General features: G+C 37.8%; 1 protein-coding gene across 2 annotated transcripts in view; it reads right to left on the reverse strand.

The window, feature by feature from the left end:
* KPNA3 (karyopherin subunit alpha 3) overlaps positions 1-21,186 on the reverse strand; it is a 110,624-nt gene that overhangs the window by 79,526 nt on the left and 9,912 nt on the right. The window lies entirely within an intron of this gene.

A 21,186-nucleotide genomic window follows, 5' to 3' on the forward strand; every position in this document is an offset into this window, starting at 1 on the left:
CTGCTTCTCCCTCTCCCGCTCCCCCCTCTTGTGCTCTTTCTCTCTCTCACTCTCTCTCTCAAATAAATAAATAAAATCTTTAAAAATAAAAAATGTCTTTAAAAAAAAATTGGATTGTCTTTTTAATTTTTATTTATTTTTTGAAGTAATCTCCAGACCCAAAGTGGGGCTTGAACTTACCACCCCAAGACCAAGAATTGCATGCTCCACCAACTAAGCCAGCCAGGTAACCCCTTGGATTATCTTTCTACTGCTGAATTCTTTATATAACCTAGATAAAAATTCCTTATCAGATATATGATTTCCTCCTATCTGTGGGCTGCCTTTTCACTTCCTAGGTGTTTTTTGAGGCACAAAAGATTTTAATTTTGATGAAGTTCAATTAGATATTTCCTTTTGTCATTTATGTTTTTAGTGTCATACTAAGAAAACACTGCTTAATCTGAAGATCTACACCTACATTTTCTCCTGAGACTTTCATAGTTTTAGTTCTTTCATTTAGATCTTTGATCAACTTTGAATTAACTTTTGTATATGCTGTGAGGTAGAGTCCAATTCGTATGCTAGTACTGCACAGTCTTGATTATTGTAGGTAATAGTTTTGATACTGCTAAGTAGAAGTTTTCCAACTTTATTCTTTTTCAAGATTGTTTTGACTACTTGGAGTCACTTACATCCACAAAAATTTTAGAATCAACTTGTCAAAAAGAAGAAGGAAAAAAAGCAAGCCAGCTTGGACTCTGATAGGAATTACAAAGAAGCTGTAGATCACGTAAGGAGTATTTTAGTTTACCAGTATTAACTCTTCTGATCCATGCACACACAATGTCTTTCCATTTATTTAGATCTTCTTTGATTTCTTTCAATGAAGTTATAGCTTTCAATTAGAAGTCTTAAACTTTTGTTAAATTTATTCCTCAGTATTTATTCTTTGTGAATGGAACTGTTTTCTTAATTTCATTTTCAGATTGTTCACTGACAGTGTTGAAATACAATTGCTATGTATATAGTGATCTCATATCCTGAACTTGGCTGAACTCATATATTAGAGCTCCAGTAGATTTTTAGTGGATTCCTTAGGATTGTCCATATACAAGATTATGTCATATTCAAAAAGAGAATAGTTTTACTTACTTTCAATCTGGTTGTCTTTTATTTCTATTTTTTAAATTTTTTTTTCTAACTGTCCTGCCTAGAACCTCCAGTACAATGTTGAATAGGAAGAACAATGAACATCTTTGTCTTGTTCCTGATCTTAGGGGGAAAGCTTTCTTTCCATCTTTCACCATTAATATGAGGCCAACTGTAGATATTTTGTAGATGCTCTTTATCAGCTTGAGGAGGCTCCCTTCAATTCCTAGTTTGAATATTTTTATTATGAAAGGGTGCTGAACTTTGTCAAATGCTGTATCTGTACGTATTATGATGATCATGTGGGTTTTTGTCCTTTATTCTATTAATATGGTATATTATGTTGACTGATTTTCAAATATTGAACCAGCTTTGCATTCCAGGGATAAATCTGCTTGGTCATAATGTATAATCTTGTTAATATATTGCTGAATTCAATGTGCTCCTGGTTTCTTGAGGATATGTGTCTATATTCATAAGAAACATGGGTTTGTAATATTCTTTTCTTGTGATACATTTGTCTAGTTTGGTAACGGGGTAATAACTGATCTCATAGAATGAGTTGGAAAATGTCCCCTCTTCCTTCTGGTCTAGGGCTTTTCTTTGTGGGAAATTTTGTGATTATGGATTCAATCTCTTTACCTGTTACAAATCTATTCAGATTTTCTATTTCCCCTTGAGTCAATTTTGGTAGTTTGTAGCTTTTCAGGAATTTTCCATTTCATCTAGGTTATGTAATTTGCTGGCATATAATTGTTCACAGTATTCCCTTATTATCTGATTTCTGTAAGATAATTTGAGTCTTCTCTTTCTTCCCATCAATCGAGCTAAAGGTTTGTCAATTTTGACATTTTCAAAGAACCAACTTTTGATTTCACTGGTTTTCTCCATCGTTTCTTCCCATCAACTGAGCTAAAGGTTTGTCAATTTTGTTGACATTTTCAAAGAACCAACTTTTGATTTCACTGGTTTTCTCTATTGTTTTTCTATTCTTGATTTCATTTTTGTCTTCTCTAATCTTTATTATTTCCGACCTTCTGTTTGTTACAAGTCTAGTTTATACTTCATTTTTAATGTAGGTATTAAAGATTTTATTTATTTATTTATCCTAGAGAGAGAGAGCACGTGAAGTGGGGGAAGGCAGAGCAGAAGGGGAGAGAGAGGGAGAGGAAAGAATCTCAAGCAGACTCTGCCCTGAGTGCAGAGCCCTACATAGGGCTCGATCCCATGACCCTGAGATCATGACCTGAGCTGAAACCAAGAGTCAATGTTTAACCAGCTGGGCCACCCAGGCACCCCTTAATGTAGGTATTTATAGCTATACAGTTTCCTGAGCATGGTTGTAGCTTCATCCAGTAAGTTTCAACATACTATGTTTTCATTTTTATTCATCTTAAATTTCTTCTAATCTTCTTCTCTAACTTCTTCAACTTCTAATTCCCTTGTGATTTCTTTGACCCATTAGTTATTTAGAAGTGTGCTGTTTGAGTTCCACATAACTTGTGAACTTTATTCCACTGGGGTCAAGGAACATACTCAGTGTGATTTTAGTATCTTTTAATTAATTGAGACTTCCTTTATGGCCTAACATATGATCTATCCTAGAGAATGTCCCATGTAAACCTGAAAAGAATGTATATGTATATTCTAACCTTGTTGGGTAAAGTGTTCTACAGATGTCTGTTATGTAGCCAAACAATCCTAAAAAGGAGGAACGAGGTTGGAAGATTACGCTGACTTTAAGACTTACTGATACCCATATTTTCTGTAAAATGTTTTCTCAGAACAATGGGCTTATAACAAAGTCACTGCCCCTTAAAAAAAAAAAAAAAAAGACTTACTACAAAGCTAGAGCAGTAGAGAGTGAGGTAATGGCATAAGGATACTCATATAGATCAATAAAACTGAAGAGAGAAAGTCCTTGGGCGTTTGCCTTCTGCTTGGGTCATGATCCCAGGGTCCTGGGATCGGGCCCCGCGTCGGGCTCCCTGATCCACGGGAGGCCTGCTTCTCCCTCTCCCACTCCCCCTGCTTGTGTTCCCTCTCTGTGTCTCTCTGTCAAATAAATAAATAAAATATATTTTAAAAAAAGAGACACTATACATATGTTAACTGATTTTCAACAGAAGTGCCATAATAATTGAAGTGCTGTAAGAATTTATCTCATGGTATACACAAATATTACTTCAAAATGAATCATAAACCTAAATGTAAAAAATGAGAGTAACAAATTCCAGAAGGAAACACAGGAAAAAAAGCTTTGCATAAGAAAAACTTTGGGGTAGGTAAATGTTTCACAAAGCATGAACCATAAAAGAAAAATTGATAAATTGGGCTTTAAACCTTTAAAACCTTTACTCTTCAAAAGACACTGTTAAGAAAATGAAAAGGCAAACAAAAGATTGAGAGAAAATATTCACATGTATCTGACAAAGAACTTTTGTATCTAGATTATAAAAAAACTCAATTTAGTAATTAGAAAAATCAACCTAACTTTTAAAATGAGCAAAAGAGTCAGACACTACACAAAGAAGATATATAACTAGCCTGTAAATGTATAAACAAAAAATTACTAGACATCATTAGTCATCAGAAAAATGCAAATTAAAACCATAATGAGATACCAACATATAGTCACTACATGCTGAAAATTAAAAAGACTGCCAATACAAAGTATTGGTGAAGATGTGGAATAACTGAACTCACATTACTTATGGTGGGAATGTAAAATACTACAAGCACTTTGGAAAAGAGTCTCAAAGTTGTTGTTTTTAAGATTTTATTTATCTGTCAGAGGGAGAGCGCACAAGCAGGGGGAGTGGCAGGGAGAGGGAGAAGCAGGCTCCCCTCTGCGCAAGGAGCCCAATGCGGTACTCGATCCCAGAACCCTGGGATCATGACCTGAACCCAAGGCAGATGCTTAACTGCATAAGTTAAGCCCCCAGGCATCTCAAAGAGTTTCAGTTTTTTCTAAGGCCAAATACACACTTACTATATATAATCCAGCCATTTTACTCCTAGGTATTTATCCAAGAGAAAAAAACACATACAGAGGCTTGTAAACAAGTATCATAGCAGTTTTACTCATAACTGCCAAAAACTGAAAAGAACCCAAACGTCCAGTAACAGGTGAATGGATAAGCAAATTGTGATATATTCATACAATGGAGTATGTGTCAGCAACTAAAAATACTGAACTCCAAGTAAACAAAAAAAATATAAATGTTATATCACAAAAACAGACTCAAAGGAGTATGTATTATGATTACCTTTATATGAAATTGTGGAAAAAGCACACTATAGTGACAGAAAGCAGATTAATATTTGTTTGGGGCTGGAGGAAAGGACTGCAAAGGGACATGAGGGAACTTCTGAGGGAGACAGAAATATTCTACATCTTGACTGTGATGGTGCTTACAAGGAAGTAATCATTTGCAAAACTCATCAAGCTTAATACTTAAGATGGATAAATATACCCCAAAAAAGTTTATTAAAAACAGTTGTGGGCGCCTGGGTGGCTCAGATGGTTAAGCGTCTGCCTTCGGCTCAGGTCATGATCCCAGGGTCTTGGGATCTAGTCCCGCATCGGGCTCCCTGCTCAGTGCAGAGCCTGCTTCTCCCTCTCCCTCTGCCATTCCCTCTGCTTGTGCTCTCTGGCTCTCTCTGTCAAATAAATAAATAAAATCTTAAAAAAAAAAAGCAGTTGTTAACCTGCGTAAAGAGAGGTGGCAAGTGATGGTGACATGTTTCATTTTCTCCTTTGAATTTATATTACTGATTATGTGTATTACCTCTATAATTTAAAACAAGTTCATTATCCTACTGATAAATGCTCAAATTATTTAAAACCCTTCCTAAATTAATTTGCTTCAAAGATTAGTTTCTCTATAATTACCAATAACATTCTAATTTTTTCCTCCTATTAAAACTGTATTACGCACTGGTCGTATTGCTTATCACCACTTTGGCAGTTGATAAATATTCCCTATAATTAAAAAAATTTGTAAGTGGTCAATAACTAACCTTTAACGGTGTTATAATAAAACTTACAATGATGTTTACATGACATTTATTTAATGTCATACTTATTTTATGCAAAAGTGAACATTTTATTTACAGTACTGTTATGTAGCCAAACTAACATTACTAAAGTCTATCAGGCAGAGGAAATGAACAAAAAGAGCAAGAGCGTGCTGAATCTTTTCTGAAGACCCCTAAAACACCCCTAGGCACCAGATATCTTCTACCTCACATACACATAAAAAGTAACTGTGTTCTGAAAATCTGTGGCACCAAAACTATCACTCTCCTAGAATCATCTTAGTGCTTCCTTCCATGATATAAGAAAGTTGGAGCTCCAGTTTCTCCTCTCCAATACAACCAGGGGTGAGGGGGGTGGTATTTCATGCCACACTAGCCCCAGAATCTATAGCCCTAGCTGAATTCAACACTTGCCAACAGTCACAACTAGGGTGCTCCTAGGCCTGGGTATCCAGCTGCCTGGTTTCTTCAGGGTTGTAAATTCAAAACTTTGAAACTAAGTTTGTCTTCTGCTTCCTTCTCCCTTTTCAGGGAAGAAGGGAGAGGAAGGGAGCTCTAGATTTCCTCTCAAGGCTGTCCCTACCCTACACAGATTTGCCCATCCTCCCTTCCCCCCCAGTACCTGTTCTGCTGTGAAGAGTATACATATTTTTCTCAGAAACAGGTCCAGTACTATGTTTACCAAGGGGAAAAGCATAAGGAGGGATATTTTGGTCACATTATTTTTGAAGTTTAGTCATGATCCTAAATGTATCACATCCTCACTTAATGCCATCATGTTCCCAAATACAAAATCATAGAATGAAAGTGAAAAACCTGGCTGAGCCCCCTAATCACTGCATGGAGCTAATGTCTAATATATCCGAAGACTGAGCTGGTAACTAATACAGCCTACTCAGAATGTGTTCTTATTATGAATATTATCTAGCTATTTTTGACAAAAGCTAAACAATATATTAAAGAACTTATTACCAGGAGGGAAGTATTAAGTAATCTAAAATTGTGTTTCCCGATCTCCTTCACATCATGGCACACACAGAAAACGTTTATACAGCACTCGGAGATTAAGGAACAATGCTGCAAGTGTTCCATCACCTAAGTCCTCAGTTGGCTGGCCCTAGGGCAGTACACCAAATGGGAAACACAGACTTTCATGCTAATGCTCTGGATCACTGCAACAAACCAGAGGGAAATTCATTCATACATGGTCACAAATAAATTAGCTTAAGAAAAAAATGTGTTTTTCTCTGCTATTCTAATTCAACATCTTGTTCAAACCATGAAATGTTTGGCCCAGTTCATGTTAGCTCTGCTATAAAGCTCTGCCAAATCTTCAAAGCTGGAATTCACCTGTCCTTCCTCTGTGTTCTCAAACTATCTTTACTTTTATTAAACCACTGCATTCCGCCTTATAGTTACTGTTAGCTGTATGATTTACCCTCCTAGGTTAAATGCCCCTTGAAGGCAGGGATCTTGTTTCATTCGTTTTTATTTCCCTCTGCCCCACAATATCAAAAAAGGGTAGTCTACACAACCAATGTTAAATCTGAACTTGGGAGAGTCATATCCAGTGACAATGCTGTTTGCACTATACCATAATCACAGTATATAGTCTATGTTTTTTCTCCCTCTATATTCCAAATCTAGATTAATTTAGCTCCAAGTCTCTCAAATATTCCACTTTCCCAAAGTTTCAAAAGCTCAAAAGGATGAAGAAAAGTATTCGTTTGTATTAGCCCCACATTCATAAAATTTAGAAAACAAAAAGCAAACATCTAGCCCTGATAGAACTTTAACATCCAAGTACAAATTCCTTTATTCTAGCAAAAACAATGTTCCCAAAACTCAATGCATAACTGAAAACCACACTGCTGCCAGCAGCCACAGTCCATGACAGTAACTGTAATAAACAGTCCAAGGGGAATGAGGAAGCATTTTAAATTATTGTCACTTAAAAAAAAAAAGATTTATTTATTTACTAATTTGGGGGGGTGGGGGTAGAAGGGGAGGGAGAGAGAGTCTTAAGCAGATTCCTGGGGCTCAATCTCACAACCGTGAAATCACAACCTGAGCCAAAACCAAGAGTTGGACACTTAACCGACTGCGCCACGCAGGCGCACCAAATTATTGTCACTCTTACTACAGGATTTCAGCCAATGAGAATTTATTTTCAAACAGGAGTAAATTTGCATTTTATCATTAAATAGTGTGATAGCCCTAATTGGGAATTACCAGTTTATAAACTTTCTCTCTAAAATTTGTGAATATATCTACATGCTTAAATTTTCTAACTAAAATCATGATTTATATTTTCATCTTCTCTTCCCCCTTAAAATATATTTAACTTTTAGATAAAAGCATAGTATAACTAATAAGTGAGTAACTACTAATATGAATTAGCACACAAATAGTGTTATGCAGCACCATTCCCAAAATATTCTACTTCCTATGTTTTTGTTTAAAACACCAGATGCTGAAGGTATTAAAAATTTGTTTTTATAAAGTATTAAAAAAAGCCTCAATAAATGTTCCTAATTATACCTTATTCTAAAACCAAGATACATATATATGATATTCATGGAACTAGATTCAAGTTAGCAAAATTAGCTTCAAATTTACAAAGAGATCTAACCGTATAGTCCATGGCTCTCTGCTGGCTGATTAACACTATATAACACTTTGTAGGCTGTTCCTCTATCATCTTTGTTTGCATCTCTACCATCTATAGCCCAATACCCAGCTAACATGATCATCCTTCTCAGGCTACCTAACTCCTTTTTTCTTGCACATGTGAATTTTAAGAGGAAAATGCAGACACTATCCAATCTCTAATTATTTCAATGCCTGTCCAGCTACCTTCCTCCATACTCTGTTCAGCTTTCTACCACTGTCTCTCTACTGTTACCTTAAGTACAGAAAAATGACAACAGTGTCTACCTTAACACCTTCTGTATACATCACAAAGACATCCAGAAAAGCTGGATCTTTACCAGCTTTGCAATTCTGAGACAGTGAATGCAAAGAAAGAACACAGTGTTTCAATATCGGAAGGACCACAGCACAAATTCATTGCTGTCCCACTTGATCTCTCTATAATTCTAATGCTTCTACATTTGATAAGAAAACTTTTTGTTGTGTTTTCTTTACAGTCAAGATATAATAAACTGGAATACATCAAGCTGTTTCAAAGACACAAAGAGTACTTTAATATTTCTGATAATGTAGAGCATTCATTAGTCATTTCATTTTAAAAAGTGAAAGAAAAATCACTATCAAAATATTGCAAATACAGAGACACCTTGATTTACATGAAGTCTCCTCCGTAACAACTTCTATACCATCTTCGTAAAGATTACGCATTATCATCAACCTATTTTGGCAGAGGTAAGATTATTCCTTTATTTCTCTTTTTCGTTGGAGTAGAAAAGAAAAAGTTATCTAAAATATTATTTATTAATTTCCTATGTCACACCCAACCCCAAACAACTGACCAAGAAGGTTCTTTTTGGTCTGTAAATGTGTGGTATAATAGCAGGTATTTTTACTTTGAAATTTCATATCAAAAGTACATTTTTAATAGGCTAATGATATGACAAGTACTGTTTTGGGGTTTTTAAGTAGGATAATACTGTATGTCTTACTGTGATACTATGATTTATAATAAGAAATATATATTTGGTCTTCATCAGTGTTCCTGGCACTAACACCCTCAGCTGTTCCTAAGTGTTGACAACTATAAAGGTGTCTTTCATTATGTTAATGAAGTGACTTTTGGAAAGCCCCCCGTAGGTCACCTAAGGCTGGGAGCTGGTTGCCAGGTGAAACAACCATGTGATTAGAGGACTGGAACTTCTGGTCCCTCCACTCACCCCAACTTTCAGGGAGGGGAGAGAAGCTGGAGATTGACCTCAGTAACCAATAGCCAATGATTTAATAAAGTATGCCTCATGAATATCCAAAATGACCAGGTGCAGAGAGCTTCCTGGTGTGAAGATGTGGAGGTACAGGTAGAGTGGCACTCTCCAAGAGAAAGCATCTCTTCCAACTGGCTGTTCCTGAGTTACATCTTTTTATAATAAACTGGTAATCTAGTAAGTAAAATGTTTCTCTGGGTTTTGTGAGTCACTCCAGCAAATTAAACAGGAGGAAAAGGAGGTTGTGGGAACCTCCAATCTATAGCTAGTAGATCAGAAGGGGGTGGGGGGCAAGGGGTGAAGTCTTACAGTACTAAGCCCTTAACCTGTGGGAATCTGATGCTGTCTCCAGGTACATAGTGTCAGAATTGAATTGAATTGTAGGACACCCTGCTGGTGTGGGAGAAATTACTTGGTGTGAGGAAAAACTCAAAAATTATAATTGGTGTCAAAAATCGACCTAACTTCTAAAATACATGTTAAAGGGGCGCCTGGGTGGCTCAGTCATTAAGCGTCTGCCTTCGGCTCAGGTCATGATCCCAGGGTCCTGGGATCGAGCCCCGCATCGGGCTCCCTGCTCCGCGGGAAGCCTGCTTCTCCCTCTCCTAGTCCCCCTGCTTGTATTCCCTCTCTCGCTGTGTCTCTCTCTGTCAAATAAATAAATAAAATCTTTAAAAAAAAATACATTTTAAAATATTGACATATAAAAGATGATATCTGGGGGCAACTGGGTGGTTCAGTCGGGTAAGCATCTAACTCTTGATTTCTGCTCAGGCTGTTATCTCAGGGTCGTGAGATTGAGCCCTGCTTCAGGCTCTGAGCTGACAGTGCTATTAGTCAGACCATCCATCTCTGAGACCCCTGAGAGTTTTCTCATTGTTCCTCTCTAACTCCCTTCTCACCCTCACCAATCTACCTCCTATGGTGCAACTGAAGCAACAGTTTTAAATGCACAAAACCCAGGAGAGGTCTTTCACAATCTAGCCCCTGCCTACCCTGCCTATCCTATCCAACCTTACAATCACTCCACCTGTAAGAAATACTGATTTACTTTATTCCCCAGAATATATCAGGCTGTGTCTTACCTCCAGGCCCACCCAAGATTTACTACCAAAGAAAGACCTATACAATTTTCCAGTTTCATCTTAAGGACAATCATCTCCATGAAGCCTTCTCTAACTCACCCATGCTGAGTCTTTCCCTATGTGCCCACTGTTCTCTCAACATACTTCCACTGTAAGTATTTATTTGGTTTTACATCATTTCCATATTAATCCACACATTCCTTAAGCAGGGACCCTGAGGCAGAGTAGAAGAATGGTTATAAAGGGAAGAGGGCTTTAAAGTAGGAAATCTAGGACTGAATTCCAGTTTTGCCTCCTCCTAGTTTTATGTTCTTAAGCAAATTTCTTAACTCACTTTCTTCACCTGTATAATGGCAATTATGTGAGAATTATTTAGTATTATTCTAATAAGCATAGTGCCTTGTACATAGTGAGTGCTCAACAGTTATTGGTTATCATTATATTCAGTGTTTTATCTCTCATACTTAGTTCAGAATTCAAGTAACTGCTGAGTGAAATAACCAAAGCAAGCTAGTTCTGCACACATTATTTTCAGCTGCATACTGGATACTTCCATCTGAACATTTGGTTCCGCAAACTCATCATCTTTACTCCCAAACTGTTTCAATTACAGTAAGTGACCAACTTGTTAAGGTCTGCTCAGGAATTTACTGGTTTGAACAATGAAAGTCCCATATCCTGAGAACTCCCTCAGTCCTGGGCAAACCAGGACAGCTGGTCACCTTATTAGAGTTATGCTGCAAACCATAAAAACAGACATGAGTTAGTTTAAGAAACAAAGGGGGGCAAAGGGGTGCAGGAGAATTTACTGAAAGAATATAGAGCAATTCACAGAACCAAAGGAAAAGCTGTAGAATCCAATCTATGAAAAACTCAGGATGAAAACAACTCTGCAGATCTAAGTGGTGGGAATTAATGATTCTTCATAGTACTTCTGCCAAGGTGAACAACTTAGGCCTCAGTATCAGCTCATTTAAGATTTAAATGCCAGGGACAGCATTTAATTGGCTTTGTGTTAACCAGAAAGAGCAAGTCCCTTTAATTAACCAAAGGAGGGAGGAGATTAAAAATCTCCCCAAAAGATATCCAATGGCAGAAGAGTACCTTGCAAAGAAAGGTCAAATCAGAATGTGGTTTCCAAAAGAAAGGAACTGAACCACATCAACTACTGCTTGAACACATCACGACTTTAAGACTCCATGACACAGTCCCTGTTATTCATGTTATTTTTCTTTCATTTTGGCAAACTCCTATTCATTCTTCAAGACCTAGTTCAAGTGTGATCTTCTGTGTAACTTCATTCAACTTCCCTAGGTATAGTCACTCCTTTTCTCCATGCTCTCATAGTACTGTGCAAATTACATACCTGTATCATAGAACTTACCATGCTGTACACAGAGTACAGCTCACCCTTGAACAACGTGGGTTTGAACTATGCTGGTCTACTTATACACATTTTTTTACAGTACTGTACTGTAAATGTATTTTCTCTTCCTAATGGTTTTTATAAATAACATTTTTTCTCTCACTCACTTTAATGTAAGAACACAGTATATAAGACATACATATACAAAATATTTGTTAGCTGACTGTTTATGTTATCTGTAAGGCTTGCAGTTAACAGCAGGGTATCTGCAGTTAAGTGGGGAATCAAAAGTTATATGTGAATTTTTGACAGCACAGGGGTGGGCACTCCTAACCCCTGCATTGTTCAAGAGTCCATTGTATATGCTTAGGTATCAGTCTCTCCCACTAAACTGAGCAAGGACAATGTTATTTATATTTATCTTTGGCATTAACAATGCCTGCCCAGCCCATAGCAAATGATAAATAAGTGTTTAATAAATCTATTATCCAAGTCACTAGGCTGTATGAAGCATCAAATTAAAAGGGAAGAGAGGAACTACTACAGGTAAACACGCTGACATATCAAAGAGATAGCTGACTGTGCAACAGAAGGATAGGCAAAAAAATTATGAAGAGCAAAAACTCCACAAACATAGAAATTAAGGATAAAATTCTGACAAATCTAAGAACCCAAAGGCATTACTTATATAAAAGTAAAAACTGATATCCGTATGCATAATGGTGATTCCCAAGAAACAAGAAAATAACTAAATTATATTCTATGTAGGAAGGCAGAGAAATATATAGGACACAGAAACATTTCAAAATAAAAGAAAGTTTGGTATGTAAACAAGTAAACTCATAGCCCAGAAAACACAACCATTCAGAAAGACTGATTCCAAGTAAATATAGTCATGATTTTGTTTTACCATATTTTAACTATTAATGTTGGTATCCTAGGCTGTGACAAAATTTTTCTTAACAGCAAAACTGCACAAAGTACAGCCATATCCTCCTTATATTTTTACTATTGCTTTACCTTCAAAGTAAAGGAACAGAGACTAGGAATTGAGAATATAGCCAAATTCTATGCTAAGAAACCAGTCAACTTGGGAACAGTGTCAGTCATGGAAAGAGAATGTCACTGACTTTGAAGTTAGATTTTCCAGATACATTTTCTAACTCCTTTGCTGGATAACAAGAAGTCAGGTTACTCTTTCACTTCAAATATTATCCAGTCTATATCACATTTCACCCAAATAACTAAAATTCATTTCACCAAATGTAGTGACTATGACATTACAACATTAAACTATTCTTTTTTTGAGGTATGGGGGAGAGAGAGAGAGAGAGGTGGGAGGAAGAGAGAATCTTAAGCAGGGTCCATGCCCAGCTGGGCTCGATCTCACAACCCTGAGATCATGACTTGAGCTGAAATCAACAGTTGGACACAACCAACTGAGCCACCCCAGCATCCCTAGTCTTTATCTGAACTATCTTTATCTAAACTATCTTTATCTATTCTTTATCATCTGAACTCTCTGACTGATCTTTGTACACCACTGGGATATAGTCTGAAGTACACAGCATCACCAATGGAAGTATTTTTTTTTAATCAAAAATGTTTAAACTGAAGATAATCATGCCTCTAAAGCTAACCTCCAGTTTACAGAAAATCCAGAGGGTGTTAAGAAATAGGAGGAACAAGTTAAGCAATATCACAAAGAAACAGACAAATCCAGTAATTAGGACAGTTTATTAGGCTTAACCATATGGAATTGCTGATACTTGACCCAAAAATGGAAATTTCATGTGGTTCAACTTAATACAAGAAAACTGACCTGATTTCTTCAACAAATTAACAGCATTTATAAAATGGTGGGGGACAATAGCCAAAAGGTGGAAGCAACCCAAGTCCATCAGTGAATGAATGGACAAAACGTGGTACCTACATACAATTGAATATTATTCAGCCATGCAAAGAAACAAAATTCTGACACATGCCCCGACATGGATGAACCTCGAAGACATTATGCTGAGAGAAATAAACCAGTCACAAAAGGACAGATATTGTATGATTCTACTTATACAAGGTTCTTAGAGTAGTCAAATTCATAAAAACAGAAAGTAGAAGGAAGGTTGCCAGGAACTGGGGAGAGAGGGAATGCAGAGTTATTGTTTAATGGAGACAGAATTTCAGTTAGGAAAGATGAAAAAGTTCTGGAGATGGAACAGTAAGGATCATTACACAACAATGTGAATGTACTTAATGCTCCAGAACTGTACACTTAAAATAGTTAAAATGGTAAATTCTGTTATGTATATTTTACTACAATAAAAAAAATGTAAAGGAGACTTTGGAAACATAACCAAATGTGATCTGATCTTGTTTAATCCTGGTTCTAATGACCAAATATTAAGGGGAAAAAAAAAGTAAGGGACAACCAGGGAAATTTAAAATGTGGACTAGATTAGATGTTATTAGGAAATTATTGTGTCAGGGTGATACGGTATTTATGTAAGAATGCATTATTTTTTAGAGAGGTAGCCTTAAGTCTTCAGGAGTAAAATGTCATGATGTCTGTTATATATATAGATGGAACAAAAGAGGAAACAAAGAGCTAACTGTTACTTATTAAATCCAAGTGATGTGCATATGGAATTTTACTATTTTCTCTACTTTACTACGTATTAGAATATTTCTATGATTAAAAAATAAGAGGAGCACCTGGGTGGTGCAGTCAGGTAAGTGTCTGATCCTTGGTTTCAGCTCTGGTTGTGATTGCGGGGTCTGGAGATTGAGCCCCAAGTCGGGCTCTGCCCTCTGCGTGGAGTCGGCTTGGGACTCTCTCTCCCTCTGCCTCTGCCCCTCTCCCACTCGCTCTTGTGCTCTCTCTCTAAAATAAATAAATCTTAAAAAAAATAAAATAAAAAATTAAGAAAAAATTTAAAATTATTTCACTATGCATGTGTCTTAATCTCTCAACACTTTACCTATCATAATAAAAAGTTTGAACTTGATTTGGAAAGCAACAGGAAAAGGCACTAAAAGATTAAAAGCTTCGGTTCAAAAATGTATTTTAAGAAAATTATCATGCTGGTGGTACCTAGTATAAATATATTTACTCAAGAAATATTTTAGCGCTTACTTTGTTCCAGCCACTGTACTAAGAGGTAGGCAAAGGAGATATACAGTCTATGTGCTCAAAAAGTTCCAATCTAGTAGGAGAAAGAGATAAAACATAATTGAAATACATTATCATAAGTGCAATGAAAAAGATATATTCAGGAGTGAAGAATGATACCTAACTCAACTTGGGAAGATGAAGAGATTCAGAAAGATTTCTCATAAGAGCTAAACCCAGAGTTGAGTATTTAAAGAGGGGTAGGAATTAGCCAGGCAACAGGAGGCAGGGAAGGATATTCCAGTCAGCAGGATAGCCCTGAGAATAGAAATAGCACTGGCAAGCAGGGGAGGGCAGGATTCCAGATTATGTATAAGCATATAAGAAGTTCAGTGTTGCTAGAGCTTAAAGGGGCAGAGAGGGAGAGAGGAAGGAAAGTTGAACCTGGAAAAAATAATCAGGTATCAGACTCAATGAAAGATCTCATGGACTGGAGAAAGAATATCACTTTGGGGGCAACTTTTAAATTGCCAGATGATAAGTACTAAGCCTGAAAGTGGGCTGGAGGCAGTGAATAGAGAGGCAGGGCCAAAATCCAGAGACAGCACAGAGATTCAAGCTACATGACTGGCATCTGACTGAACGTGGACGATGAGGAAGGAGTCCAAGAAGCCTCTCAAGTTTCAAGTTCAGGTCACAGTGAGAGTGATGATGCCATAAACAGAAAAAAAAAAAAAAAAAAAAAGGCAGAACATAGCTTTAAACACTTTGGGCTTAAGGAGCTGATGTGATGCTCATGTGATTAATTTCCAGCAGATGCTTAAAACAGATTTAAGTCCCCCACACTGAAATGATAGTTAAAACTAATGGAGCGGCTTGATGTGGGCAAGAAAAGCAGTCTATAGAGAAGAGAGTCACAGACAGAATCCCAAGACATGCCTACACTCAAGAGGTAGGAAGAAGAGTTGGCAAAACCAACCAAAAAGGAGTAATCAATGAGGCAGAAGGACAAGGAGAGATTTTATGCCATTAGTGAATTCAAGTAAAGATAATTATAACCTATCTGCTGTGTGATATACAGATTCCTGAAAAACTTCATGGGCTGCAAAATTAAGAAGAAAGAGGGAAATATATCAAGATGGTTAGGGCAATAAGCACCTTTAAGACAGAACACGGGGTTAAATGGAGCCTAGAGGCAGAATATGGGTGAAGGGGCAATGTGCATACTCTTGGACTTGCTGTATTCAACTGTGTTTCTGTACTTTACGTGTTTGTGTTCAAGTGCTGTTACTTGGGAGTGCTAAACAGTTAACGTGCTGGTAAAAATCAACTCAAAAATCAAATATGAACCAACATGAATTCTGCATTAACTAACATTATTCCTCTTCAGCATTCAAGTATGAATTAGTTCATGTTACAAAAATACATTATAGCAGAACAGACTGTCAAAGGAGGGCTAGGCAGCAGTATCAATGCCATGGAGTCAACACCAAAAGAAATCATTGATGTCCTAGAATCATAGAGTACCACTGACTCCCAAATGTACAGTGTTTTAAGTATATTATCTAGTCTCTCTTCTCAGAATATTTATTAAATTTTATATACTCGTCACTAAATGAGCACTCAAAGCCCAAGGTCTCTACCCCCAGTGAGCTTCTTTACAGAGCCCACATACTTTAAAAAAAAAAAAAATTTTTATTTAAATTCAATTTAGTCAACATATAGTGTATTATTAGTTTCAGGGGTAGAATTTAGTGATTCATCAGTTGCATATAAAACCCAGTGCTCATTTTATCAATGCCCTACTTAATGCCCACCATCCAGTTATCCCATACCCACACCTACCTCCCCAGAGCCCACATACTTTAACAGCTACACACACACAGAAGTTGTTGTAGATCATAGCAATTTATCCCAAAGAGGTAAAGAAAAATTTACTTAGGAAAGCTTTAGAGAGAAGAAAAAGACTAGGGACTGACAGTACTAAGTATGTTACTGGTCAGTCAGGAAAGGCCCTATGAAGAACTTCTGGAGGTTTTTTTGTTTCGTTTTGTTTTGTTTTGAACTAGGATGCCATGGTGTGGCAGAATTATAAGCAACACACAAAAAAATTTCTGAAAGATCAACCCACAAGATACAACAGGAAGGGAAGATACTGGTGACAGGGAAACCAGGTGCACTATCATACTTAACACAGGTGGGACTGACAGTGGCCCAAACTAGCGTAGCTATAGTAAGTAAGGTCGGTATCAAAGGTAAAAATATGAGGGCTCTTCAGATAACTGACCAATACAGAACAGTGAAGGAAGGGAAGAGACAGGAGTCAGGGATTAAGGTTTCAAGCTGGAGCAACTAGGTAGTACTACTTAGCAACAGAGGCTCCAGCGAGAGAAGCGAGTTTGGTAATGTTGGTCAAATCTGCAGATGAGAAAACATATATTATCCCCAGTATTAGAAACTTAAAGTTTAAGTGTTAAGCCCAAGGATATTGGTTGTTATTTTTTGGTGAAACCAACTAACTAGCTCCTTACTAATAAGGAAACTTTGTAACAGTAAAAAGGAAAAAAAAAAAAGGCAAATAAATCAGATGATAACTAAGATATCAGAAATTTTTATTAGCAAGGTTCTAAAACACCAAGATAGGAATTTCTGTGAAATCACCAAGATTCCTTAAATATTTTCCCCATTAATTTTCAGATGTATTTCATACAAGTCAGGTCTGAGGCTCCACGCAGCGGAGGGACGGTAAAGAACATGAACAAGAGTTCTGAGATATTGCTTCACTATAAGCCTAGGTCCTGCCACTTACACCCTCCAACCCATGACGTAGGGCTAGTTACTTAAGAATCATAGGCCTCAAGTTTCCTCAGCAGTGAATGTGGATAATAATAGTACATACTTCACAGGATTGTTGTGAAGACTAAATAATCCATATAAAATACTTGGTACAGGTACACTGCAAACAATAAATGTTAAGATTTTTAAAATAATTGTTATTATTGTTACTGATAAAAATGTTACATTCTTGAGGTACACAGGAGCAAGAAAAAGCAAAGTTGACCTGGGTGGCAAACCTGGGTGGCAATTACCAGAGTGTTTGATTTATAAGTATTCATTAAATGGAACATTTCCATTTCGTGCACTTTTCTGTAAGTATACTGTAAAAGTTTTAAATACTTCTGTAAAAGGGAAAAAAGTCTAAGAACAATGCCTTACATAAAAAGGACTGGTATTAAAACACACATTCCAGAGCAAATGAAGATAATTAAGAGTTTCCTTTTCACAATGTATTCCCTGGTTTTAGCCACAAAATCCATTCCCCCATTCATGCTCCAAACTGCTATCGGTGATAATTACTCCCTCCCCTATCTGTACCTATAGACCTCAGGAAAAATTTCATCCCTTTTCTCTACTTGAGTTTTATGAAGAAGAGGAAGAGAAAGGAAGAAGAGGAGGAAGAGGAAGTTCAAATCCTATTTCCATGTTATGACCATCCCCAATCGCAATTTTTTTGAAAATTCCTCCTTACATATGGGATAAGAGCATTATTCCTCCAGAACCTCCAGAATGTCCCCTGCCAGTCACCTTTTTCAATTGCTCTAATCATGTTGTACCTTCTAACTCACTCTGGAATAAATTCCTTCAGATCTCCCTTTCAAGGATCTCCCTGTCAAGAAGTGTCCAAGCAACTCTTTGCCACAGATATATTTCTCAGACCACCACAGGCCATATGGAAGTCTCATCTCTTCACTCCCTAATCTATTCTTTCTTCTTTTTCACCTGAGTCTTCATTCACTAATTTCTTATGTGCCCCGTTCAAGTTTAGCACATACTTCCTATAAAATTCACCAACCTCTTTTCTATGAAGCCATTCTTGACTAGCTCTTCCTCCAACCTCTACCCATACACAATTTCCTGTGAATGGAACAGGTATAACTCTATACTTTTATTTTCTTTAGAAAATATGTATTTTATACTTGCACCTATCACCTTATTTGTGTATCAGCTGGTTGTATATTTTATCTTTTATCTATTCTATACGTGAAAAGGTAGGAATCACAACTCATAAAAGTGCATCTCACTGTTTTGAAATAGCCTGATAATCACAACTTCTACAGAGCTAAATTGTTGTGTAAGTTTCTGATTTAACACAGTTTCTAATGGATAAAACTAAGTTAGATACTGTATCTAGTCTTGGTTATACCTAAATCCACAAGAGAGGCACTTACTTACCAGATTTGACCCCAGTTTACCCTTTAGTCACACTCCCTTCTCTCTCAGCAGTCCTACTGCATTCTCTCAGGACTGCTCAATTACTCCTCCCACAAGCCTGCAATGCCCCTTCCTTGTGCCCTCCCTTTTCCTGCATTTTATCGGACCAATTTTCTTTCATCTTTCAGGATCAGCTTACTCCAATTCATCCACTAGGAATCAACCAGAACATCTCTCTTGACTGCTCAGCCCCAAGTTAGAATTTTCTCAGAATATACTTATTGATGCACTTCATTGTAATTATCAGTTTACTTTTCTATTATTCCCACTGAACTGTAAACTCCTTGAGGTACACGCTGAATTTTATTCTCTTTTCTATCGCCTAACATTGTTGACATCCAATTGACAATTAGTGAACGAATGTTCATACCCACTTCATGACCTTGTACATGCTACATAAGCACTCTCATGTTTCCTCCCCTAAAGTACTTTCCTCCTGTAAAGTAGGGATAATGCTATACCTAGTTCATAAAGTTCTTATAAGGATTAAATGAAGTCCCATGAAGCTCTTAGTATAGTGTCTGCCCCATAGAACTACCATTTGAACGTCTGCTATGCCTTAGTTACCCTAATGTATCCTGGGAAATGTAATGTTATGACCATTATTTTCAGGCTAAAAGGCTTGGAAAGTATGCCTCTTTTTCATGCATCCAGAAGTCGTCATTAATTACATTCTGATCATCAGCAAATATTTATTGCATACCTATTATATGCAGGAGTCCTTACGAGGTAGCACTGAGCTCCCAGAACACAATAATATAGGCAAGTAATAAAACAAAAACCTGTACCAATATCCAAGAGAGGAAACAAATGTTATTAGTTCTTCTGTACAAACAATATGGGTATTTTTCAAACTACGTCAGTTTTGCTTTATAATAGTGGTAAGCTTCAAAAACAATTACTGATGGGAAAAGTTCAAAATTAACTATCATCAAGTCGACCAATAACAGGAGGCAGTTCCAGAATTTCTTGTTGCTATCTTAAGTTTCACTTTTGCTTAGAAATATTTCTCACAAAAGAAATTTAACCATGACCAAAATAGATAGATGACCTTTATTTGTGTTATTCAAATGGGAATTCCACAGTATTTCCTTAGGTTTTTTCCAATTAGCATTTAATTTTGTAGCTCTGAAAAATCGCCTGAATTTTGTCTCTCTACAAAACTGAACGCCGACTGTTTTCCCACCACCTTCTCTCTTTAAGACAGGAAAAATGCACACTTCTTAGTCACATTGGCCCTTTATCAAGAATTACAAAACTGCAAATCATGTCACCTAGTATTAGAAAAGGACGCTGTGGACTTAAAACCACGTTCTGCCTAACAAATCCAGAGGTCAGAGTCCCAGGGAAGTTTGTGCTGTATACTACATTGCTTTCAGTAGCTGCAGAGAGACCTCTAGCGCTGCCTCAATAAGCCGAGTTTGCAAATACTACCTGCTAATGTCACCTTAATGAAACAATGGCAACATGCAGAGTAGCAACGAACTAAGTGACCAAGATGTTTACAGTTTTGCAACCACTTGGAAATTGTACCAGCTTGAAGCAAGAAATATATACAAGGCTGTACGAAGCTATGTATCCAATTTATTCCGGTAAAACATGTCAAAGAAATTATTATCCTACGCACAATCCCACTACTAGAACGGCTAAGAAAAGAGGTCCCGTGAGCGGAGGTAGGAACGTCTCTTCCAAAGCCTCAACACAATAGATGGTAAACTATTGTCCACCTTCAGCTTGCTCCAAATGCCAGCAGTAACAGGAGTATGAGCTGGAATAGCTCAGCAGCACTGGTCCAAAGGACTGGACTGGAATATGAGAAAATGGTCCTGGCGCATCCTACCCTCCCCCATTCACCACCCTCAAACAAGTCAGTTACCCGGCTGGTCCCCACCCCCCTCTGCGGGCCGCCACCGCCCGCCTGGGCCCGGCTCGCAGGAGATATGCGCGGGGACCCGCACAGCCCCGACTCCATGTGCGGCAGCGAGGGGGCCGCGCCGGGCGGGAGGCTGCACGGCCAGCCGGCGCCAGTCGCGGCCGCCCCCTCCGCGGTGCGGTCGACGGACCAGGGCGGCAGCATCCCGGGCCCGCGAGGCCCCGGCCCGCGGACCCCGCCTCAGCTCCACATCCCTTCCTCGCCGACAGCAGGCCGCGCCCGCGTGACGGGGCCGAAAACCCGGCATTTCCCGGTCCCCGCTCCGGCAGTTCCAGACGGCGGCTGCAGACCGGCCCGCGGTCCCGTCGCCCGCTCCGCCCAGCCCGGGGCCGCGGTGA

This window comes from Neomonachus schauinslandi, chromosome 3 (genome assembly GCF_002201575.2).
Source record: "Neomonachus schauinslandi chromosome 3, ASM220157v2, whole genome shotgun sequence".
In the NCBI taxonomy this organism is placed as follows: domain Eukaryota; kingdom Metazoa; phylum Chordata; class Mammalia; order Carnivora; family Phocidae; genus Neomonachus; species Neomonachus schauinslandi.